Source organism: Ursus arctos, unplaced genomic scaffold, assembly GCF_023065955.2.
Source record: "Ursus arctos isolate Adak ecotype North America unplaced genomic scaffold, UrsArc2.0 scaffold_16, whole genome shotgun sequence".
Classification (NCBI taxonomy): domain Eukaryota; kingdom Metazoa; phylum Chordata; class Mammalia; order Carnivora; family Ursidae; genus Ursus; species Ursus arctos.
This window is the reverse complement of record NW_026622830.1, coordinates 47422059-47448784: the sequence shown is the minus strand read 5'-3', so window position 1 is coordinate 47448784 and position 26726 is coordinate 47422059. Positions and strand designations below refer to the sequence as shown.

At 41.8% G+C, this 26726-nt stretch overlaps 1 protein-coding gene across 3 annotated transcripts in view; it reads right to left on the bottom strand.

Annotated features, from left to right (window-relative positions):
- SYNDIG1 (synapse differentiation inducing 1) overlaps positions 1-26726 on the bottom strand; it is a 191848-nt gene that overhangs the window by 114093 nt on the left and 51029 nt on the right. The gene's annotated exons all lie outside the window — the stretch shown is intronic.

Genomic DNA, 26726 nt, shown 5'->3' with positions numbered 1-26726 from the left:
ATTTATATGATACCGTGTCAGATTTAAGAGGTCAAAAAACACATGGCCACCTCTGCTGATGTGGAACTAGGAAATACTTAGCACTGGAGACACATTTATAATCTGAGAGCTGAAAACATGAATCAAGCTCTTTGGACAAGATCTTTTCAGCACCTGCAGCATGCAAGGCACAACATGCGTGAGCATCATCTCTGGGACTGACCATCTTCAAGGCTAGCACAACATGCTCATTGAGGTGTTTCTGGTCCAAACCCTCAACTTCTCTAATCTTGTCTTTCTACAGGGAAGCCACTCAGAATTGGGCCCTTCGTAGGGTTTGTAATTGCCAGATGTACTACCTAGCTTAGAATAATCTCTTCGAAGTGTAGTTTGGTTTCCCAGGCTGAGCTCTTTCTCCTCAAATCTGTTTTAAGTATCTTACGGAAGACATGTGGTTGCATCTGTTCAAACCCCACCTCTTCAATGGAGTCGCATGCTCTTGCCCAGCCAGAGAGACCTCCCACTTTTCTTGTGTGTTCTCGGCCGCTGTGTTACAGTTTCTGTTATGGTCCCTATTGCATCCTTCTCTGCAAACATGGCAGCTGCTAACGTCAACATCCTCCTCCAGCCCTTGCCCCTGCTCCTGTCCCGGAGCTCCTTGAGACTAAAGAACCCATAGTACCTGTTCCCTTTCTAGCACCCGGTATGCAGTAAGTACTCAATGAACTGTTGAAATAAAGTCTAAAGTGTTATGTAATTAGAATAATCCCCACTTAGTGATCTCCTTGAGCTGCACAAGCCCCAAATGTGAATCTGATATTAACAGCATCTTGAGGCAGGCACAGCTTAGGTCTCTGAGGTGCTGTCCACAGTTTGACACCTAAAGTGCCAGCTGAGAACTGGCAGCATCAGCACCACCTGGAAGTTTGTTAGAAACGTGGGATCTTCAATACACCTGGAACCACTGAATCAGAATCTGCATTTTAACACCACAGAAAATGATTATTCTGAACATAAAGTTGAGGGGCCCCGTTCTATCGTATATAGTGCAACTTTTGGCCTGCTGCACTAGTTGGCTCCATCGTACAATGGATTAGTTACTATTTTTTTAAAAAAATTCTTCAAATTAACATATCAAACATTCTTAAAGAACTTTTGTTTTCTTCTTGATGTGAATTTCTCCAACTTTGAGCATCATAAGTTATAATTACATTGGAATGAAAGAGGCTAAAATCAGTGGAATCTTATCTTTATCACTTGCAGCATTCTTCAATATCTCTTTAAACACATACCAGCTTATTATATATATGTTGTATTTCACGACATAATTCCTATTAGCTCATTTCCTCAGTGTTCACTTCTACCCCCTTTTCCCTGATAGCAGGTTTCCACCAGCTGGAGTTTAGCAGCTCAGAGATAACATGGAGAGAAAATGCTGCTAATCGTTGGGGTAACCCACCAGCCTTCTCCCCACGCTTTCTTGGGTCCTACCCAGTGACTGTGCTGTTCTTCCCAGGCTCCTTACAACAGATATATATTTATATAATATCACTGGTTATATTGTGTAACAAATAATACTTTGCTTATTTTGTATTTTTTTTCTCAGTCTATGATATTCAGAACCAGTGGCTGCTTCTCACTTCACCCTTTATCTGCTTTAATAGCCTCAACTCTGTCTTGGATATTACCTCCTGTTGACAAAACTCTTTCTGGGCTGCATCAATGGCTAAGCTCCCAATTATGTTCTCTGGATGAAATCTTGGAGGCTGTTTCTATGAGGTCAAATCAGTGAAAAGGTAAGCAATGGCGTAAACCACTGTAATAGTAGTTAGATAATGAGCATACCAGAAAGTCATGCCAATGTGAAACTGGATCTGATATTTCAAAATAAGCTAAAAGCAATTAAGAAAAGGATAGATATTATGAGAGCACAACACGTATCCGAACTGGGGAAAAATCAGAAGCCATGAGAATAGAAAGAGATGTGAACAGAACTTGGGGAAGAATTTGAAAGAAAGCAATTTCAGAAATCAAGGCTAAACCAGTAGGGACATAGGAGTGGAAAAGCACAGTGGGTCACACCTTAAAAGAAACATAACATGTAAATATAAAAACGTGTTAAATTTAAAAAGCATGAATATTTCAATTTATACGAAATTCTAGAGCAGACAAAGTATTGTAGAAGCAAAGGAAAGCCTGTTTGGCTCAGGGTGGGAAGGGCTCTGTCATGGACAGGGCAAGGGAAAGGTTCTCAGGTAACGCACAGTCTGCATCTTGGGGGAGCAGAGGTTCCAAAGCAAATCGAACTGTAACACTAAAGATGCGTATTTCCCTACTTGCATTTGAAATGCTGAAAACATTCTGAAAGAAAGTAACAAATATAGAATAAAGACAAAGAAAGCAGGTATGTACATAAAAGGAGACCTTAGAAAAGCAAACAAGCAATGGATAAGAGCAAATACTAAAACCATGATTTAAGAAAATTTTCCTGTAATTAATGTTGAAAGGGTACACTAAGAACCTGGGAAAACTGACCCAGAATGACCAAATCCAATAGAAATTATAGTAAATCCACCAAACTTTAAAGGAAAACAGACAAACATAAAAACACCTTTGGTTATCCAGGAATTAAAAAACAAAACAAAACAACCTGAGTCACTAAAAAGAATAAGAAAACCAGATTATCATTAGACTGTGAAGTGAGGCATGAAGATACTCATTAAAACGTGAGTTGAGGATTTTAGACCTAGTCACACTGACCTCCAAGTATAGGTAAGCTAACACAAAGAACTAGAGAATGCCATTCACAGGAGATCTTCCTATGGAATGTAAATGAATATAAGCTACACTCAAATAACCAGACAGGTGTTACTATAAGGGCTGATGGTTGCTGATGGCTGCTGGCAGCACAAAAATAAAGCGCACGGACATTACGTGCCTTCTGATGACAATGTGCGCTATCACCCATGATAAAGGAAATTTTCAGCTTTTAATGCCTGTGGGCTCTGCTCCTGGGTTCCCAGGGAAGCTATACTTTAACATTTACCAAGGTCAGATGACTTGGCAAAACCTCAAAGCATGGACTCTGTTTCTGTCCTAAGCACACATTGTACATCTGCTTTAATAAAAAAATAACCAAAAAGGAGTATTCCAAACACAAAGATAAGAAAAACAAAAAAACCTTCCCTGGTTCCCATAAGATTAGAGTCCTACGGCCTTGCACATACGAAAAACATAAGATAAAGCCTATATTGTTCTGGAATGTCCTTTGTCATGATAATTTGTAACTCTTTGCATATAAAAAAAAACAAAAACAAAAACATATATAGCCCTGCACCAAATGTTCCTTCCCTGGTGCACTTTTCTTCTTTGTGAAGATTGTGTATCCCAGGCAGCTGTCTTCACTTGGGTTTTGATAAAATTCCTTAACTCTCTCTTTAAAATTTTTAAAAATGTTCATTCATTTTGCGTCAACACCCACAAAAGTCTTCTTGCCAAACAAAGCAAAATGAAACAAAATACAACCTTATTTTAATAAATCTCTATATCTAACTACTAATTATAGGAAATTCAGAGGATAGGAGAACACGTCAAATGATGTCATGGTTGTACACTATATATATATATATATACACACACATATATACACATTTTAAAAAATATTTTATTTATTTGACAGAGAGAGTACACAAGCAGGGGGAGTTGCAGGCAGAGGGAAAGGGAAAAGAAGGGCCCCCACTGAACAGGGAGCCCGACATGGGACTTGATCCCAGGACCCTGGGATTATGACCTGAGCCGAAGTCAGATGCTTAACCGACTGAGCCACCCAGGTGCCTCCTAATTATATGTATTAATCTTATTTGGATCTAATCAAACAAATGAACTGACAGGTTATTGTGTGTACATACGTATGTATATGTCTATGTATACACACAAACACATCCATATACTTAGACAAACATATTTATGCATCAATGTCCCTATATTTATACAGATATTCACATACATTTCTATACTAGACATTGGAGAAATGAGAGCACTGGCTAGCTAGTTGATGACACTGAGGAGTTCTTATCATTTTTGTTAGGCATTGTTAATTTTTGAAGGTATATGATGAGGATTAAAAAAGAGCTACCTAAACAAAAGAGCTACCTCCTTTTAGAGCTTCATACTGAAATATATACAGATTTAATACATGATGTGGGGCGCCTGGGTGGCTCAGTCATTAAGCGTCTGCCTTCGGCTCAGGGCGTGATCCCGGAGTCCTGGGATTGAGCCCCACATCAGGCTCCTCCGCTGGGAGCCTGCTTCTTCATCTCCTACTCCCCCTGCTTGTGTTCCCTCTCTCGCTGGCTGTCTCTCTCTGTCAAATAAATAAAATCTTTAAAAAAAAAATACATAATGTGATGTCTGGGATTTGTTTAAAAATCATCTGTTTTAGCAGGAGGAGTGGGTAGCATATGCAGAAAACAAGATTGGCCATGGGCTGATAATCAGTGAAGCTGGTTGATGGGTACATGGGGTCCATCCATTGTCCACTTCTTTCTACTTTCATGAGGGTCTAAAATTTTCCATAATAAAGAGTTTTAAAAAAATCAGCAGGTGAAGGTGTATAAGAAAGATGCTGTAGGCAGAGGGAAGAGCATGAGACCAGGCAAAGGGGCAGGGATGCATGTGGGTAGTGTTGGGGCAATTCTGGCAGAAGGGAGCTAGGAGAGAAGTTGAGGTGGGGGGAGAGGCTTCATTAGGAGGATCCTGAATGCCAATGTATAGATAAACTCTACTTTGGCAATGAGCATTGTGGAAGAAAGGCCCTTGAGGGGAATGTGAGGAATACAGAGGCCCTGGGTCTGTGGACAGCATGGGATTGGGTACAGGAGAAAGTGCTGCCAACACTGGGGGTCTGGCTCTGATGCACAGAGCACTCAGGGCAATGGGGAGGGACCAGTGCCCTGCAGGAACCTTTAGGGCGGCCTGAGTCAAGACAGCACTGATGACAATTCCTGGGTTTTGTGTATTTCATCCCTTTGACAAAGTGATCACAAAGAGGCAGTGTGAGCAGTGACATCAGTGGCTGGAGGGTCGCTCAACCACCAGCTCCTGGTTTGCTGCTGTCACAGCAGATGACGAGGCCTCCCTGAGGGGCCCGGGGACCCTGCTGGAAAGCATTCACTTCTCATTGTGAGTCCTTCCGACTTTTTTTTAGGTTTTTATTTATTTGAGAGAGAGCACAGAGGGAGAGAGAGAAACAGACCCCCGCTGAGCAGGGAGCCCAATGCAGGGCTGGATCCCAGGACCCTGAGATCATGACCAGAGCTGAAGGCAGATGCTTAACCGACAGAGCCACACAAGCACCCCGTGATCCTTTCTCTTAAACTGAGGAGTTCCTGTGTGGGGGTGTCTGCTGAAAACAGGTGTGCTGTGCCCCTCTCACTCATTCATCACAGGTACAAGTACCACCATTCTCCTGGCTGTGGGTGGTTTTTGGTGTTTCAGCTGACATACGGGGTTTCTACCACTGAGATGGCTGTGTGCTGAGGCCATCTCCCAGAAGCCCTGGGAGAGCTTGGAGGGGCACAGTGCTCACTGCACAGCCCCCATGACCCAGGAGCACTGCACTGGGTCCCTGGGCTGGCCTCCCACCCTCGAGAGACGGGGCAGCAGGCAGCCTCACTTACTCAGTGCTGTCTCTAAGGTTCACAAGGTGAGTACTAACTGCTGCTCTTTCACTGGTTTGGAGGCAGAGTGGGATTCACCTAGGAGGAGGTGAAGGCAACAAAGCTGGCCCCAACTCCTATCGCTCATTACTCAGGTCAGAGAGACAAGGATTTACCCAAAACTGCTTCTGAACAATTCATGGAAAAATAGTTGTGAATAGCCTCCCAGATAGAGGAGCCACCTAGGAAGAAGAAACAGCCAAAATAAGCAATCATGAGGAAGGGGAGGGACACAAAGATTGGGAGCATGGCTCAGGATAGAGTTCTTGGTCCCCCTGCCCGTTTTGTCGTTGTTTTTTTGTTTGTTTGATTACTTGGTGTTTAATTCTTGGTGCTTCTGCTGCCAATAAACCAAGTTTCAAAACACTCTCCATACAGCTCATCCCTTCAAGTTTAGAAGCTATTCTCAACTTTTTATTCCTCTCCACTGTCCCCTGCAGTCACCAATTCTGTTATTGTGCCTCAGAGATGCCCCTCAGATTCAAGGCCACCCAGAAAGCCTTCCTCAGCTGGTGGTGAGACCAAGGGCTGCCAGGGCAGGGCCACCAGGGCCTCCAAGCCAGGCAGGGCACATGGATGTCTCGGGCAGCTGCTGGCTCCTGATACCTGCTGCCTCTGTCCCTGCTGAAATGTGTTTCTATGCTGCCACTTGTAATTTTTCAAAAGATACTGCAAATAGAGATGTTTATGAAAAATCTCCCAAATTTATTTATGCTGACTCGTTTTTGTACAAAAATTATGAATGGTGCTCTCTGTGTTGACAAATACTGCTGCTCACCAAGTCCTTCCCCAGAATTGTTGGTGTGAGGGTTGGGATGACACTGGGACTTGTGATTATGTCTCTCCTGAGAGGCTCATGTGGGCCTACCATCCACACTCCAGGCTTCACGGTAGACTACAAGGCCTGGTGCCCCATGTCTCACTATACTGAAGACAAATTTATGCTCTGAACTGGCCTGTGCACGTACTCTGCCGACTGGGTCTGTCACACTCTCCTGTCCCTGCTCTCCCCTCCCTGGCTTCCTGCTAACTCCATAAGCAATCTTTGCTACCCATCACCTCCCCCATGGAGCAGTGTCCAGGTCAGGTCTCTGTGACATCACCTGCAGTGTTCTCTCTGTGATTCACCTTGGACAGGGTTTTGCCTCAACTGGTCTGTGAGCTCTTCCAGGTTAGGGATCAGCAATCCACCATCCTTGCATTTCTGAAGATGGGTCCTGGATCATCCATTGGGTCCACAAGGGCTTGACAAACACCTACCGATGTTATAGGCTACAACTGGACACTCAAATATGTGTGACAAGACCTTCACTGATGAAAACAAAACCTTCTTTATCAATTGGGAGAAATTACCTGTATAGCCACTAACCTAGAGAGGTGGGTATTTAAAGAGCTCACCTCTCTTAGACTGAATTATTGAATGCTATGGCTTTTCTTGATTTATAAATAATCTTTTCACTTAGGAAGAAGCTATTCCAGCCAGAAATTCTATATTGTAGAGGGGGGAAAGCATATTTCCATACATTTGGTGATGATTTTCATCAAGCGATTTCCTAGAACTTCCTTTGGCACAAAGAGCAAGCATTCTGTTCTCATCTAGAAAGTTTTTGCACATAAGCCAGCAGTAAACCAGCAAACTAGTCTGATCCTTCCCCCAAACAGGTAATGATTCCCATCTTTATCCCCATTTTAATTAAAGATAATGATGTCTACAGATAACAGAAGCACTGTTTTCTTGTCAGTCTGGATGTTGAAGGCTTTCTAAGCTGGACAAGCAAACACTCCCCACCCCAAGTGACAATGATCTCTCAGGGTCTGGGGTTAGAGAATCAGGCTCGGGGGGGCGGGGGGGGGGAGGTGAAAGGCAGTTCTCCAGAGCAGACTATGGCCTGAGCAGAGGTGGCCTCAACTCCTAATGCAACATCACCAGAAAATTTTCAAAATGGAATTTGAACTCCCTCCCCCAAAATGAGGGAAGGAAGGAGGTCGGCATGAATCTAGCACCTGGCCTGTGGTGAGCATGTACCAGGCACTTCCATGCATCCACCTGACAGGCATTTAGTGGGCACAGGAGAAAGACTGTCTGTGAATAAGCACTAAAGTGTACTCAGTGATCTAGACAAGGAGAAGCCTGCCTTTAGAGAATACGCAAGAAACTGGGAGGAATTACCCAGGCTGGGGATTGGGTAAGAGCCTCCCATGGAGTTGTCATTAAAGATAAGATCTGAATGGTGATGAGGAGTTGGGGGTCAAAGCTGTCAAATGCTTTAGGGCTCAAGGCAGGGAACCAGCAGGACAGGGAGCAGTGCAGCTGGATAGAGCAGAGGGTTGGGAGAGACAAGAGGGTGGGGATGGTGGCGGGAGCACTGGAACCTGTCCTGACAACCTTTGGCAGCCAGTGAGGGGCAGGATGGAGAGGGAGGCCCTCCAGGTGTATCTGAGAAGGCTGGAAGTAGGAATCCCAGCTGAGGTGCTGGTGGCTGGACCTCAGGAAGGACCATGAATGGAAAGATGTGTTGAGTCCCAGAGCATGTAGGAGGCAGAGTCAACAGGCCTGAATGCTTCCTTAAATATGTACAATGAGGCTGGGGAGTGGAGAATGTGGGGATGAAGCACCCCTCCTTCTGGCCCAGCACCTGGTAGACTGAGATGCTATTGCCAAAGTAGGAAACCATGGGTGAGGGATAGGTTTGAGAAAGTAGGGGAGATGATGATGAGTTCACATACGCAAGATGAGCTAAATCTGGGTGTCCTTGCCCATGCCCTGGCTCCCACCATTCTGGGACTGATGGCACCATTTTGGCTATCACGGGCCAGGTCAGAGGGGTAAAGGTCCCGGGTGCAGCTTCAGCTAATGACAGATGGGAAGTGAATGGATGAATGCCCAGTATCTTTGTCCCTTGGTGAGACAGTCTGAGGCAGTTGTCCTGCACACTCTCTCAAGGCCTCAGCAGCCTGTTCCCCGAGTTGCCCAGAAGTTATCTTGCTGTGCAATGCACCATTTGTTGGCAACTTCCCTTCCTGTCTCACTTCCCTTCTCTCCTACTGGTGCTCTTGAATTTTTGTCTTGGAGCCTGCTTCTTGGGAAGGAACCCAAGGCATAGGACTATTGTCCAACAAGCCTGGGAAGTGCTACCACCACTTCTATAGAGAAAAGAGAACCGAGTGAGACACCTTACATATCTACAAGCTCACAAGACTATGATATTATTGAATGACTGAACTTGTTTCTCTTGTCAGAACTTGCAGAAGAGGTACCTATCTGCTTTTACATATCTACACAGAAGCCACTGAAGGAGACAGAAGCCCTCCTAGGCCAGCCAGAGCAAAGGGTAGCATCCTGGTTTGGATGAATGTGTTTTAAAACAAAAGTTAAAAGCAGGCCTATGGCACAGTTAATTCTCCTTGTAAATTCATAAGCCACCTTATTACAGGGATGGGGTGTGTGGGATCATTCATAAGGGCTTCATGCCCTCAGTTCCCAACAGAGTGATTCCTCACTGCTAATTGATAAGTTTGCAATCTGGGGCCAGAGAGCAGTCTCAGATAGGATAATGTAAGCCTGCCCTCTAAAAGATGGATTCTCTCACAAGTTGGGAATCAATTAGGTTTTCTGCTCTCTAACACACAGGGTAAGACTAATTTACCAACTCTCTTCGCCAAGAAGATGAATGCCTGCAATGGCCTCAGGGATTCAGGGGTCATGTCTCTTGTGCTGTCTTTCAAATTCTACAAGGTCCTAAATCCTCACTGTAAATGGTCTGAATACAAACAGGATACTTCAGTGAGGGAGAAGAATAGGTGGGATTTGAACCCAGGGGTATCAGACTCTGGCTTATGGTCTCCTCACTCAGCTGGAGTCACGGTGACACATCACCTGAAAAGCTGGGAAGCACGTCAGACTGTGGGCCTGCACCACCAGCTCTCACATCCAAAAGCAGGAGGTATTTCAGGAAGATCCCGATTCCATTGCTCTCTCTTTTTTTTTTCATTAGTAGTTTTATTCATTTTTTAAAATAACAGCGTTATTCAGATATACTGCACGCTATAAAATTCACCTAACTTTTTTTTTTTTAAAGATTTTATTCATTTGACAGAGAGAGAGACAGCCAGCGAGAGAGGGAACACAAGCAGGGGGAGTGGGAGAGGAAAAAGCAGGCTCACAGCGGAAGAGCCTGATGTGGGGCTCGATCCCACAACACCAGGATCACGCCCTGAGCCGAACACAGACGCTTAACCTCTGTGCCACCCAGGCGCCCCCAAATTCACCTAACTTTTGAAGTGCACAATTCTTTTTTTTTTTTTTTTGTGAATGCCTTTTTTTTTTTTTTTAAGATTTATTTATTTATTTGACAGAGATAGAGACAGCCAGCGAGAGAGGGAACACAAGCAGGGGGAGTGGGAGAGGAAGAAGCAGGCTCATAGCAAAGGAGCCTGATGTGGGGCTCGATCCCATAACACCGGGATCACGCCCTGAGCCGAAGGCAGGCGCTTAACCGCTGTGCCACCCAGGCGCCCCTGAAGTGCACAATTCTGAGGGCTGTAGTATATTCGCAGAGTCGTGCAATCCTCACTGTTATCTAATTCCAGAACATTTTCATCATTTCATAGCCGGTAGGCTGCCACTCCCCACTCCTCCCTTCCCTAGCCCCTGCCAACCACTGATCTACCTTCTGTCTCTATGGATTTGATTATTCTGGACATTTTACGTAAATGGAATCATACAATATGTGGTATTTTTGCCTGCCTTCTTCCACTTTGCATGACATTTTCAATGTTGTTGTATGTATCAAAACTTCACCCCTTCTTACAGCGGAATAATAATCCGTTTTAGGAATATACTGCATTTTGTTTACTGCTTTCACTGGGGGATAGTTGTTACCACTGGACTCCTATGTTATATTCGGATAACTACGATGGCTCTCTCTTGTAATGGTTGAAAAAATAGTACATTCTTTTTCTGGCAAATATATCGTAAGAATGAAATTGTCTTAAAAACAAAACAAAGCAAAACAAAATCTCAGTCTGCACCACAGTCTACTCCTCTGGGGTGAGGAAAAGGCATTTCACATATGGCTGGGAAAACCGAAGACGTTTGCTAAGCAGAGGCGGGGTCTCTCAAACATTAGCTGGACCAGAGAAGCCTCACTAGCAGGCAGGCCATGTGACCTGCTGATGGCGAAAATACTGCAGGCTAAGCCTGCCGCCTCCTTGTGAAATAAAACACTCAGACACCCAAACGTAGCAGATGCTTTGGTGTATCTGAGTTTCAAATCAGAATAGGCAGCCCATGCTGCAGCCAAAGCCTCCACCTCCCTCACTAAGAACAGGATCTGAGCAATTTTATGTTCTATCTGCTTCTAGCCCATACAACGTACACCCTTTTTAAAGAATCCTAGCACGGAATTATGTATTATGTATATGTAATTATGTATTATGTAATTATGTATAATCCCACCAGGAATTATGTATTATGAATATGGTAGAATTACACATGGACCTATCCATGGAGAAATTGAGATTATACATTACAGGATGCATTTTTCTCAAACTTGTGTCTATGTTTAATAGATGCTTTGTTCTGAGGAATAACTAGAAAAAATCAAATGTAAGTTTTGGGAACCAGTGTCATAAGTAGAGTGATTTCCAAACAGGCATGAACGCAGAAGTAAAGACAAATGGAAGTACTCTGTCTCATATTTTTCTTTTTTCTGAGTCTGTGAACAATTCTAGATTTTTAATAATTCTGTCTCCTGCCCCACCGTCCAGCCACACACCCCTCCCACAGGAAGATTAAAAGATCTGCACTGTTGGGCTTAGGATTTGTTTAGTGTGAAGTAGAAGGAATTTTACAAAGTAGTATCTAATATCCGTACCTCCGTGGCTGATGAACAACCTTATATGTCACAGATTTTGTGTAGTAACAGTTAAATTTAACACATAAAACAACCTTTAGAGCAGCATCTCCAAGTAGAAATAGAACAGAGCAAACCATGCAACTGATGTGGAAAATTAACTCATTAGCAGATTAGTTTAGCCAGGATGCTTGGGATGTGTGACAGGCATGGATTGCTCCTAACACTTTTAATCCCTTCTCATACGGCTCAATTAAGGAAACCATTAGGGCATCAGGTGTTAGGTCTTCCCTAAACCCCAACACTGTTAGATGCCTTTTGTGTAAACAGAAATACTGCCTCCTGCTAAGCAAATGATGTATGTGTTTCCGCCAGTGCCCAAGTGTTGAGAGAAAAGAGCTGCTTGCAAATCCTCATTAAAACAATTAAAATTTGCCTTTGGCAGAAACACATAGAAAAGCCTGTGATTTGGCAGTGGAGACAGTTAATGAAGCATTCAGAACCAGATCAGTTATTGTTATTTAACATTTAAATGGCACATTATAATTGCAAAATGCTGCATCATCGAACTCATCACTTTTGGTAACCTGGGACTTCCTGTGCACAGGCCAATCCAAACTTCTGCTAGTGAAAGAGGCTTTGTCACAGTACCTCCAGGAAAGAGTCCACAGGAATTCTAAATCTGATTCATTAATGATCATAGAAGTGCAGAGGAAATGCCGTGATATCGGAAATGAGAAAACCTGTGTATTAAGGCCATTGCTGCCATAAAGGTTATGCCAACTTGCCTTAACTTTGTGAGTGAGTCTCCATCTCAGTTTTAAGGAAGATGTTAAAGGAAGGTGGATTCTTCACCAATAGCATCTACATGTCCACCTCTACCAGTTCCACCACATTTATCACCTTTAGTAATGTCATCATCCTATAATCACTACCACTACCTTCATCACCACTACCTTCACCACCGTAATCACCTCCATCACTACCATCACCACCACCACTACTATCATCACCACCAGCACCATCACCACCACCACCACCATCATCACCACCAGCACCATCACCACCACCACCACCATCATCACCACCAGCACCATCATCACCACGACCACCACCAGCAGCAGCATCACCACCACCATCTTCATCACCACCATCACCACTACCACCTTCACCATCTTCACACCACCATCATCATCACCACCATCATCTCCATCACTACCATCAACACCACCATCATCATGACCACTGCCATCACCACCACCATTATCATCACCACTACCGCCATCACTACCATCACCTCCATCACTTTTATCAACAATACCACAACCACTATCATCACCACATCACCATCATCAGCATCATCATCACCACCATCATCTCCATCCCCACCATACCACTACCACCTTTACCATCATCACCACCACCACCACCATCACCCACCACTACCATCACAATGACTGCCATCACCACCACTGTAACCATCATAACCACCATCATAACCACCACCATCACTGCCACCACCATCACCATCATCATCACCATCAGCATTATCATCACCACCATCATCTCCATCACCACTCATCACCACTACCTTCACCATCATCACCACTACCATTATTTCCAACCACCACTATCATTGCCACCACCATCACCATCATCATCACCATCAGTAGCATCATCACCATCAGCATCATCATCACCACCATCATCCCCATCATCTCTCATTACCACTGCCATTATTTCCATCACCACTACCATCACATTACCATCTTCATCACCACAACAACCATCATTTTGATCACCACCATGACCACCTCTACCTTCCCCACCTTCTTCACTACTACTTCACCATCTTTATTACCACTACTATCATCATAACCACCATCACAACCACCACCATCACCATCATCCCCAACACTAAAACTACCACCAGGAATTGGCAAACTATAGCCCACAGGACAGTCCAGCACACAAGTTTGTATAGTCCACAAGCTAAGAAAGATTTTTAAAAATATTTTATTTATTCATGAAAAAGAGAGAGAGAGAGAACACAAGCAGGGGGAGGGAGAAACAGGCTCCCCTCCAAGCAGGGAGCCCAATGTGGGGCTTGATCTCAGGACTCCAGGATCATGACCTGAGCCGAAGGCAGATGCTTAAGTGACTGAGCCACCCAGGCACCCCCGATTTTTATATTTTTAAGTGGTTGAAGAAAAGAAGTATATTCTAAGATACATGAAAACCATAAGAAATTCAAGTGTCAGTGTCCACAAATAAAGTTTTATTGAACCACACCCGCCTTCATTCATTCATTCATTCATTCATTCATATATGCCTATGGCTATATGTGCACTAGAAAGGCAGAGTTGAGTAGTTGTTCAGAGGCCATATGCTTTGCAAAGCCTGAAATACTTATTAGCTAGAATTTCACAGAAAAAATTGACTAATTCCATAACCGCTGCCATACCACCATCACCACTACCACCACCCACAATCACTACTATCACCACCACTAAAACCACCTCTACCATCACCATCAACAGCAGTGACACCCCCACCCTTAACCCACACACCACTTGGAGATACAGAGGCTGCCCATGTCCTGTTGAAGAATTCAGTGAGAAGACTGTGAATGTGGACACAGGCTCAAATAAGAAGTCTTCCTCCCTGTCAGTGAGTGAGAGAGACAGAAAGCCTTGAAGTTATTCTTGTCTCTAAAATTCTTCTGGGTAACCTGTTGTTTCCAGAGAGTGCTAGGGTGACTTCACCTCTAAGAATTACTAACCACAAGCCTACACACACATTCAGGTTTCACACTCTCAATGTGCCTTGAAAAATGCAGTTGAACACTTATTTGGAGTGTTTGGGGCTGGAAATCTCGTACCCTGATTCTTGGCAGAGGCAAATGCAAATCCCTTCTGGAAGAATGTGTTAAAGACAGGCCTCAGAAAATGTCCATAGATACTGTTAAAAGAACTCTCAGTTTGAAATTAAACATATAAGGAAATGAGCCACAATTAGCAAGGGTGAGCAAAATATCACCAAATTAGATCTCAATGACTGCAGCTATTGACATTATCAGGGAAAGGTTATAAAATAAATGTGCTTAATATGTTTAGAAATGAAGAACTTAGAACTTTAGGGATAAAAAATACATTTGTCAAATTAAAACCTCGATGGACAGAGTGTCACTTGTAATATTAAAGCTGACTAGATGCTCTGAGGGTTTCTCTTACTACAAAATAAGACCCTGGATTTAAACACACTTTGAGATATTGTTTTTTGAGAAGGAAAACATCAAGATCACCACCATCCCATAAAACATTACTAGAAGGGGGGGAACTGCATTGATTTAAAATGCCAACAGTAACAAGGAGAGTAAATTATATGGCCTTATTAGAGACACAAGATGAAGAAGTTGAGACTGAACCCCCATGCTCAGCTGAGATTCTTTATGGAAGCTCTCAAATTTAAGCATGCCTTAGAATCACCTAGAGGGCTTGTTAACTGTAGATTCCTAGGCTTCACCAGCAGAGTTTCTTACTCACTGTGGGATGGTATCCAAAATATTTCACTGCTAAGAAGTTCATGGGAGATGCTGATGCTGCTGACTGAGGACCACGCTTTCAGAACTGTAATTCTGAAGGTTCTGACATAGTGTCAAATAAGCAATGGCTCCTGGCTACCAGCTGAAATGGAATCAACACTCTATGGTGAAAACTTCCCAAATTTAACCACATAATAAAATCAAGGAATGAGCTGACAATTAAAGATCACCATGTACAATAGACTGCATGTCACTGTGAGTGAGAATCAGTAGGAAAAACATAGCTTTGAGCAATTGAGGATTTCAGGTATTGGAATAGTATGACTACAGAACACTTATTCAAAAAATATTTATGGAAATATTTGTAGAAATATAGAAAACAGGTGAGAGTTAAGATGGCAGAGGAGTAGGGTCCCCTGAGTCGAGTTGGATAGGTACCAGACCATCCTGAACACCCACAGAATCAGCCTGAGACGCAGGAAGATATATCTGGATCTCTACAAATGAACAACTCGAGGGCTGAGTATTGAGGTACAGGGCAGGGAGCCGTGAATCCATGCACAGATACAGGAAGATAAACGGAAGGGGGAGGGAGCCGCTGAGCTCAGGCGCCGGGAAGCAGTAGCCACCTGCACTGGGGAGCGGGCTGACTCGAGGACCTGCGCGGCACAGCGAGAGAGCAGACTGAGACCGTGAGCCGGGGAACGTGCGCGACCAGTCTGAAAACCGGAGCTCCGGGATGCACGCGAACCACACTGAAATGGAGCTCTGGAGCGTGCAGGGGCGGCTGGCGGCTGGCGGTGTTAGAAACACAAAAGACAGAGACATGCCGGCCCTGGAAGTGAGGGCTGGGACGCCGGCCGTGGGGCGCACATCCCGGGACGGTGTAGGGTTTAGCAGCACCAACAGAAACAGAGTTAAAGTGGCCAGAAGACCCCAGTGGAGAGCGGTCTGCGATCCCTATGTTCTGAGACAGATGCTGGGATTTGGCTACTGCTGCTCTGACTCTCAAAAGAGGCACAGCAAACCACCAGGGAAGGCCTCCAAAGAACAAAAGGCTGGAAATACCTGCTCACAGTGTGCCCATCCCCATCCCCCCTCGCAGGAGACACGAGACCCTACCCAAACAGGGTTGCCTGAGTATCAGCACGGCAGGCCCCACCCCCAGAAGGCAGGCTGAAAAATCAAGAAGCCCACATCCCTAAGATCCCTACAAAACAAGGGCGCACGGCCTGGGTCCCGGTCAATAATTTGGCTCTGGACAACCCCGCAACCTCTCCTCAGCAGAACAACAAGAAGGAGAAATCCCCCTCAGGAAAGAAAAGACAATGAGTCTGTGGCCTCTGCCACAGAACTAATGGATATGGATATAACCAAATTATCAGAAATGGAATTCAGAGTAACAATGGTCAAGATGATGTGTAGACTTGAAAAAAATATTAACGAAAATATTAATGAGATTATATAGAATCTCTAAGGGCAGAAATGAGAGCAAATCTGGCAGAAATTAAAAATGCTATGAATCAAATGCAGTCAAAACTAGAGGCTCTGATGGCCGGGGTGAATGAGGCAGAAGAAAAAATCGGCGAATTGGAGGATGGGTTCATAGAAGAGAAAGCTAAGACAGAAACTTGGATCAAAAAAACCCAATCTCAAGAATGTAGGTTACAGGAAATTACTGACTCAATGAAACCTTCCAATGTCAGAATCATCAGCATCCCCGAGGGGGTGGAGAAAAACAGAGGTCTAGAAGACATATTTGAACAAATTGTGGCAAAAAACCTCCCTAATCTAGCAAAGGAAACAAGCATTCATGTCCAAGACGCAGAGAGGACCCCTCCAAAGCTCAACCACGACAAACCTATGCCACATCACGTCATAGTGCATTTCGCAAATATTAGATCCAAGGATACAGTATTGAGAGCGGCCAGGGCAAAGAAATTTCTCACATACCAAGGCAAAGGGATCAGAATTACGTCAGACCTGTCTACACAGACCTGGAAGGAGAGAAAGGGTTGGGGGGGGGGCATTTTTAAAGCTCTTTCAGAGAAAAACATGCAGCCAGGGATCCTTTATCCAGCAAGGCTGTCATTCAGAATTGATGGAGAGATAAAGACCTTCCAGAATCACCAGTCACTGACCAATTTCGTAACCACAAAACCAGCCCTACAGGAGATATTAAGGAGGGTTCTATAAAAGTAAAAAGGCCCCAAGAGGAATAGAGAACAGAAAGTCACAATCTATAGAAACAAAGACTTTACAGGCAACATGACATCATTAAAATCATATCTCTCAATAATCAGTCTCAATGTAAATGGACTAAATGCTCCCATAAAACACCACAGGGATGCAGATTGGATAAAAAGACATGACCCATCCATTTGCTGTCTACAAGAGACTCATTTTGAACCTAAAGATACATCCAGACTGAAAGTAAAGGGATGGAAAACCATCTTTCATGCCAATGGACCTCAAAAGAAAGCTGGGGTAGCAATTCTCATATCAGACAGATTGGATTTTAAACTAAAGACTATAGTTACTGATACAGAAGGACACTATATTATTCTTAAAGGATGTATCCAACAAGTGGATATGACGATTATAAATATATATGCCCCCAACAGGGGAGCAACAAGATACACAAGCCAACTCTTAACCAGAATAAAGAGACATATAGATAAAAATACGTTAATAGTAGGGGACCTCAACACTCCACTATCAGCAATAGATAGATCACCTAAGCAGAAAATCAACAGAGAAACAAGAGCTTTGAATGCCATACTCGACGAGTTGGACCTCACAGATATATATATAGAACACTAAACCCCAGAACGAAAGAATACTCATTCTATTCAAATGCCCATGTAACATTCACAAGACTAGACCATGTTCTGGGTCACAAAAAAGGTCTCAAGCGATACCAAAAGACTGAAATTATTCCTTGCATATTCTCAGACCACAATGCTTTGAAAGTGGAACTCAACCACAATGAAAAATTTGGAAGAAACTCAAACACTTGGAGACTAAGAACAATCCTGCTCAAGAATGATTCGATAAACCAGGAAATCAAAAATCAATTTAAACAATTTATGGAACCAAGGAGAATGAAAACACAACGGTCCAAAACCTATGGGACGCTGCAAAGGCAGTCCTAAGGGGGAAATACATAGCCATCCAAGCCTCACTCAAAAGAATAGAAAAACCTATAACACAGTTTTTATATTCTCACCTCAAGAAGCTGGAACGGCAACAGAAGAAAAGGCCTAATCCACACACAAGAAAGCAGTTGATCAAGATTAGAGCAGAGATCAATGAATTAGAAACCAGGAGCACAGTAGAGCAGATCAACAGAACTAGAAGCTGGTTCTTTGAAAGAGTAAATGAAATTGACAAACCACTGGAAAGACTTATCCAAAAGAATAGAGAAAGGACCCAAATTAATAAAATTATGAATGAAAAGGGAGAGGTCACAGCCAACACCAATGAAATAGGAAGGATTATTAGAAACTTTTATCAACAGCTTTATGCCAATAAATTAAGCAATCTGGAAGAGATGGAGGCCTTCCTGGAAACCTATAAACTACCAAGACTGAAACAGGAAGAAATTGATTTTTTAAACAGAAAAATTAATTATGAAGAGATTGAAACAGTGATTAAAAACCTTCCAAAAAACAAAACACCAGGGCCTGATGGATTCCCAGGGGAATTCTACCAAACATTCAAAGAAGAAATAATATCTATTCTCCTAAAGCTATTTCAAAAAATAGAAACAGAAGGAAAGCTACCAGACTCATTCTATGAGGCCAATATTACCTTGATCCTCAAACCAGGCAAAGACCCCATCAAAAAGGAGAATTACAGACCAATTTCCCTGGTGAATATTGATGCCGAAATTCTCAGTAAGACCCTTGCTAACAGGATCCAACAGTACATTAAAAGGATTATCCATCATGACCAAGTGGGAATCATCCCTGGGATGCAAGCGTGGTTCAACATTCGCAAATCTATCAGTGTGATAGATTATATCAACAAGAAAAAAGCCAAAAATCATATGATCCTCTCAATAGATGCAGAAAAAGCATTTGACAAAATACAGCATCCTTTCCTGATTAAAACCCTTCAGAGTGTAGGGATAGAGGGTACATTCCTCAATCTCATAAAAACCATCTATGAAAAGCCTACAGCAAATATCATTCTCAATGGGGAAAAGCTGGAATCCTTTCCCTTAAGATCAGGAACATGACAAGAATGCCCACTCTTGCCATTATTATTCAACATAGTACTAGAAGTCCTTGCAACAGCAATCAGACAACAAAAAGGGATAAAAGGTATCCAAATAGGCACAGAAGAAGTCAAACTGTCTCTCCTCGCAGATGACATGGTACTCTATATGGAAAACCCAAAAGAATCCACCCCCAAACTACTAGAACTTAAAGAGCAATTCAGTCATGTGGTGGGATACAAAAACAATGCTCAGAAATCAGTTGCATTTCTATACACGAACAATGAGACTGAAGAAAAATTAATTAGGGAATCAATCCCATTTACAATAGCACCAAAAAATCATATGTTATCTCAGAATTAACTTAACCAGAGATGTAAAGGATCTAATTCTAGAAACTACAAATCACTCTTGAAAGACATTGAAGAGACACAAAAAGATGGAAAAATATTCCGTGCTCATGGATCAGAAGAATTAACATAGTTAAAATGTCCATGCTACCCAGAGTAATCTACACTTTCAATGCTATCCTGATCAAAATACCAATGACATTTTTCAAAGAACTGGAACAAACAGCCTTTAAATTTGTACGAAACCAGAAAAGGCCACGAATTGCCAAGGAATTGTTCAAAAGGAAAAATGAAGCTGGGGGCATCACAATGCCAGAGCTCAAGCTGTACTACAAAGATGTGATCACAAACACAGCATGGTGCTGGCACAAAAACAGACACATAGACCAACGGAACAGAATAGAGAACCCAGAAATGGACCCTCGGCTCTTTGGGCAACTAATCTTTGATAAAGCAGGAAAAAACATCCAGTGGAAAAAAGCCAGTCTCTTCAATAAATGGTGCTGGGAAAATTGGACAGCTACATGCAAAGGAATGTGACCACTCTCTCACACCATACACAAAGATAAACTCTAAATGGATGAAAGACCTCAATGTGAGACAGGAATCCATCAAAATCCTAGAGGAGAACATAGGCAGCAACTTCTACAAAATCGGCCACAGCAACATTTTTCATGACACACCTCCAAAGGCAAGAAAAACAAAAGATAAAATGAACTTGTGGGACTTCATCAAGATAAAAAGTCTCTGGGGCGCCTGGGTGGCACAGCGGTTAAGTGTCTGCCTTCGGCTCAGGGCGTGATCCCGGCGTTCTGGGATCGAGCCCAACATAAGGCTCCTCCGCTATGAGCCTGCTTCTTCCTCTCCCACTCCCCCTGCTTGTGTTCCCTCTCTCACTGGCTGTCTCTATCTCTGTCAAATAAATAAATAAAATCTTTAAAAAAAAAAAAAGAAAGAAAGAAATTAAAAAAAAAAAAAGATAAAAAGTCTCTGCACAGCCAAAGAAACAGTCAAAAAAAACTAAGAGGCAGCCCACGGAATGGGAGAAGATATTTCCAAATGACACTACAGATAAAAGACTGGTATCCAAGATCTACATAGAACTTCTCAAACTCAATAAGCGAGAAACAAATAAACAAATCAAAAAATGGGCAGAAGATATGAACACTTTTCCAATGAAGGCATGCAAATGGCTAACAGACACATGAAAAAATGTTCAAAATCATTAGCCATCAGGGAAATTCAAATCAAAACCACACTGATACCACCTTACGCCAGTTAGAATGGCAAAAATAGACAAGGCAAGAAACAACAATTGTTGGAGAGGATGTGGAGAGAAGGGGATCCCTCCTACATTGTTGGTGGGAATGCAATTTGGTACAGCCACTCTGGAAAACAGTGTGGAGGTCCCTTAAAGAGTTAAATATTGAGCTACCCTATGATCCACCCATTGCACTACTGGGTATTTACCCCAAAGATACGGACGTAGTAAAGAGAAGGGCCATATGCACCCCAATGTTCATAGCAGCATTGTCCACAATAACCAAATCGTGGAAGGAGCCGAGATGGCCTTCAACAGATGACTGGATTAAGAAGTTGTGGTCCATATATACAATGGAATATTATTCAGCTATCAAAAAGAACGATTTCTCAACATTTGCTGCAACATGGACGGCACTGGAGGAGATAATGCTAAGTGAAATAAGTCAAGCAGAGAAAGACAATTGTCATATGTTTTCTCTCATCTATGGAACATAAGAACTAGGAAGATCGGTAGGGGAAGAAAGGGATAAAGAAAGGGGGGGTAATCACAAGGGGTAATGAAGCATGAGAGACTATGGACTCTGGGAAACAAACTGAAGCCTTCAGAGGGGAGGCTGTGGGGGAATGGGATAGGCTGGTGATGGGTAGTAAGGAGGGCACATATTGCATGGTGCACTGGGTGTTATACGTAACTAATGAATCAACGAACTTTACATCAAAAACCAAGGATGTACTGTATGGTGACTAACATAATATAATAAAAAATATTATTAAAAAATAATAAATAAAAAAATAAAAAGAAAGAAATATAGAAAACATTATAGAAATATAAATATAATTTACAAAATATTTACAGAAATAGATAAATAGAGATACTTAAGGATGAGGAAGTAACAAGACTATCAGATGTAGAAAAAATGAAAGAGTGAATTTTAAAAACAAAAATTTTTGGTTGAAATAAAGACATAAAGGAATAATTAAAATTTAAAGATCAGTCGATTGGGTGTCTCCCTTCAGTTTGGGTCGTGGTCCCAGGGTCCTGTGGTAGAGCCTCGCATCAGGCTCCCTGCTCACCATGGGAGCCTGCCTTGCCCTCTCCCACTCCCCTGCTTATGCACTCACACACACTCTCTCTCTCTTCTCTCTGTCAAATAGATGATAAAATATTTTTTTAAAAAAATTAAAGAGCAAAATAGACATAGCTCGAGAAAAAAAAATAAGCTAAGGTAGATTTATGAAAAATGTAGGCAGACCTCATAGATATTGTGGGCTTAGTTTCAGACCACTGCAAAAAAATATAGATGCAAAAAAGTGAGTCAAATGAATTGTTTGGTTTCCTAGTGCATACAAAAGTTATACTTACACTGTACTACGGTCTATTAAATATGTGATAGCATTTTCTCTAAGCAAAATACAAAGTGTATACTCTAAAAATACTTCATTGCTAAAAAATGCTAACCATCATCTGAACTCAGCAAGTCACAGTCTTTCTGCTGGTGGAGGGTCTTCCCTTGATGTTGGTGGCTGCTGACTGATCAGTGTGATGGTTGCTGAAGGCTGGGGTGGCTGAGGCAAATGTCTTAAAATAAGATGATAGTGAAATTTGTTACATTGATTGACTCTTTGTTTCATGAATGATTTATTTGTAACAGGTGATGCTGTTTGATAGCATTTTACCCAAAGGAGAATTTCTTTCACAAATGGACTCAATCCTCTTAAACCTGACTGCTGCTTTATCAACTCAGCTTATGTAAAACTTTAAATCCTTTATTGTCATTTCAGCAATCTTCAGAGCCTCTTCACTAGCAGTAGATTCCAAAGGCAGAACTTCCTTTGTTCATCCGAAAGAAGCAACGCTCATCTGTTCAGGTTTTATCATGAAATGCAGCAATTCAGTCCCATCTTCAGGCTCCAGTTCTGATTCTTGCTCTCTTGCTGTTTATACCACATCTGAAGTCTCAATCCCCTCAACGTCATCCAAGGGGGCTGGAATCAACTTCTCACAACTCCTGATAATGTTGATATTTTGACCCCTTCCATAAATCACCAATGTTCTCAGTGGCATCTAGAGTGGTCAAGGCTTTCCAGAAAGTTTGCTATTTACTTTGCCCAGATCCATCAGAGAAATCAGTATCTATGGCAGAAATATTTCTTAAATTATAAAACTTAAAGGTTGACATTACTCATTGATCCATGGATGTTGTGTTAGCAGGCATTAAAACATTAATATTGTATATCTGCATCAGAGGTCTTGTGTGGTTCGGTGTGTTGTCAATGAGCAATAATATTTTGAGAGGAATCTGTTTTGTTTTGTTTTGTTTTTTGAGCAGTAGGTCTCAACAGTGTGCTTAAAATAAACCAGAAGTGTGTTAGAATATTCAGGTTTAGACTTAGGTAAAGTGCAAGATGAATTTCAAGGATAACTAAAAAATGAACAGAAAGAGTTATGTACATTTCAAACTAGGAGAGAGAAAAACTGACTAAGGATAAAAACAAAAAGCAGAACAAAAGTGAAAATAAAAATAAGATAATAAGAAGTAAAATATATCTGGATTCACACTGGGCAAATACCAATTAAAATCACCAGTTAAAATAAATTTTTAGTCTGGATTTAAAACAACATCCAGAAATACGTTATTTATAAGAGACACACCTAAAACATAAGGGCATTGAAGTACTGAAAGCAGGGGCGCCTGAGTGGCTCAGTCGTTAAGCGTCTGCCTTCGGCTCAGGGTGTGATCCCGGCGTTATGGGATCGAGCCCCACATCAGGCTCCTCCGCTATGAGCCTGCTTCTTCCTCTTCCACTCCCCCTGCTTGTGTTCCCTCTCTCGCTGGCTGTCTCTATCTCTCTGTCAAGTAAATAAATAAAATCTTTAAAAAAAAAAAAAGTACTGAAAGCAAAAGGATGGAAAACACACATACAAGAACAACAAAAAATCCTAAGCAAAGGAAAAGGAATCCAGCAGAGTTTAATGGACCTAAAACAAAGTAGACATTAAGGAGCAGAAGATGTTACTGCATAATTGCTACATAATAAGAGGTTCAATTCATTAGATTGAATTCTCAACTTCTATGCACATCATCCATTCGGATCATAGTATATATACAAAGCAAAATTGATAGAATACATGGATTATGTGACATCTTCACCACCAGAACAAGAGACTGCAAAACACGCTCTCAATTAGGTTGGAAATAAAGAGGCCAAAAATAATAAAGTCATAGAATATTCAAAAAACAGAAATAACAATTTTCAGCAAATTAGTGCCTATAAAACTCTGGATTAGAGACTAAAGATTCTTCTAGGCACCTGAGTTTCCTTTTTTTTTTTTTTTTTCCTGTTTCTCTTTAACTTTCCTTCCTCCCTTTCCTCTGTCCAGAGATTCCTCCCTCCCTTCCTTTCAAGATTGATTAAGTAGTAGACCATGGAGTGCCAATGAATTTCAAATTGTTTTCTTATAGACCACTTTCTCTAATCACAGCACAGTTGATATACAAGTCACTACATTTCATAAAAATTATATTCATTTGCAAATGAAGAACAAATGTTTTCTTAATAGCCACTGGACCAAAAAAGAATCAAAACAAAATGTAAAATTATTTAGAACTGAACCATATGGAAAAACTACATATGAAAACAAAATGCATATCAAAACCAATGGATGCAACTGAAGCAATACAAGAAAAAAACATAGAGGCTTAAATGCACATGTTATGGAAATAAAGGCTAAAAAGAGGTGGACATACAAATAAATAAATTAGCTAAAATAATAATAAAGGCAGAGAATACGTGTGACAGGTGGTAATAAAGATAAGAGCAGAAACTAGTGTGATACAAAGCAAAGCTACAACATGGAGAATCAACAAAGCCAGAAGTTTGTTCTCTAAAAGCAAGCCTCTGATGAAACTAATCAGAGGGACAGGGAACCATATCCATAAAGAAGCCGTGCTTCCGATGCAAAAGGGAGAACTGAGCACACGTTACTTTCCTTCCCTCTCTTAAAGACCTCATTAAAAGGTTCATAAAAGAATTAACAAAGATTTTAATAGAAGGGAAAATAGTAACAAATACTTAACAAAATAAAGAATTTTAAAATGCCATAGTAGATGTAGTGAAAAGAAGGGGCACCTGCACCCCAGTGTTCATAGCAGCAATATCCACAATAGCCAGACTGTGGAAGGAGCTGAGATGTCCTTCAACAGATGAATGGATAAAGATGATGTGTTTCATATATGCAATGGAATATTACTCAGCCATCAGAAAGGATGAATATCTACTATTTACATCGACATGGATGGAACTGGAGGGTATTATGCTAAGTCAAATAAGTCAGTCACAGAAACATAATTATCATATAGTTTCACTCACATGTGGAACATAAGGAATAGTGTAGAGGACAATAGGGATGGGGAAGAAAACTGAATGGAAAGAAATCAGAGAGGGAGATAAACCATATGAGACTCTTGACCCTGGGAAACAAACTGAAGGTTGCGAAAAGGAAGGGGGTGTGGGGATGGCATAACTGGGTGATGGGCAATAAGGAGGGCACGGAATGTGATGAGCACTGTGTGTTATACTGAACTGATGAATCATTGACATTATATCAAAAACCAATGATGTACTATACCTTGGCTAATTGAATTAAAAAAAAAATAAAGCCACAGTAGATGCTGAGTCACACAAACTGTTGGAGAAGGAAAGTCAGGGGAAGCCCAACAAGGCAGCTGCAGCCCAGACTTGGTGAGGGAGGTGGATTGTGGCTGAGAGCACAGAGGCATACAGCCTGACAGGGGACTTTCTGTTACAACAACCCATGCTGGAAAGACAACTGGGTAATGCCTTGAGAGCTGGCAGAAAAATCTGTTAAGTTATGCACTCAACCAAGCAATCATTCGAGTGTGAGCAAAAGCAAAAAAGGAAACAAATAACAACAATGACAAATGTTTTCAGCACTCAGAAAATTTATCTCACACATACTCTCCCTAAATAAGTAACTTACAAATTTACTTCAGAAAAACAAACAAACAAACAAACAAACCGGTTAACAGACACCAAGGAAGTGGAAAATCAGGGATAAAATAAACAGTGAATAATTCCAGAAATGAATAAAAAGGAATCCCTGTATGGAAGGTGTCTATCAACAGTCTGTCCAATTTATAACAAACATCTGTGGTCTTCACAAAAGCCATCTTCTTGAATAGGAAAGACCAAACAAATGTGAAGCTGGAAAGAAAGTCATTTAGAAACTCCAGAAAACACACACATGTGCACGTGCGCATGGGAAAATTGTGTATGAATTCTGTATATCTAAATACAAAGCAAACCCAAATTTCCCATTATTTTGAGCAACCATGAAATGTAAGACAGAATCCACTTGACGTAGACACTAAAAACATTTTCTTACTTTTGGTATAGGGGGTCATGATACTGGAAACCAGAACTGAAGAAATATTTAATCACTACAACTCGGGTTTACAGCCTTAGTGTTTATAGAATCATGATGATAACTGCTTAATAATTTAACATTTGGAATTGACACAACTAAAAAACAGATTTTAAAGGTTATGAGTCCTGACAAAGTCACCATCATCACCATCATCATCATCATTTTGACCAGACACCTAAATGCCAGACAGAGACTGTGGCATCTTTATGAGGATTGCCTTGTTTAATTTTCATAATAACCCCATGAGGTAGCTGTTGCTGTTACCTTCATTTCACTGATGTGCAAACTGAGGCACCAGGAAGCTAAGTATCTTGCTCAATGTCTTCCTCCGGCAAGCAGCAGAGACA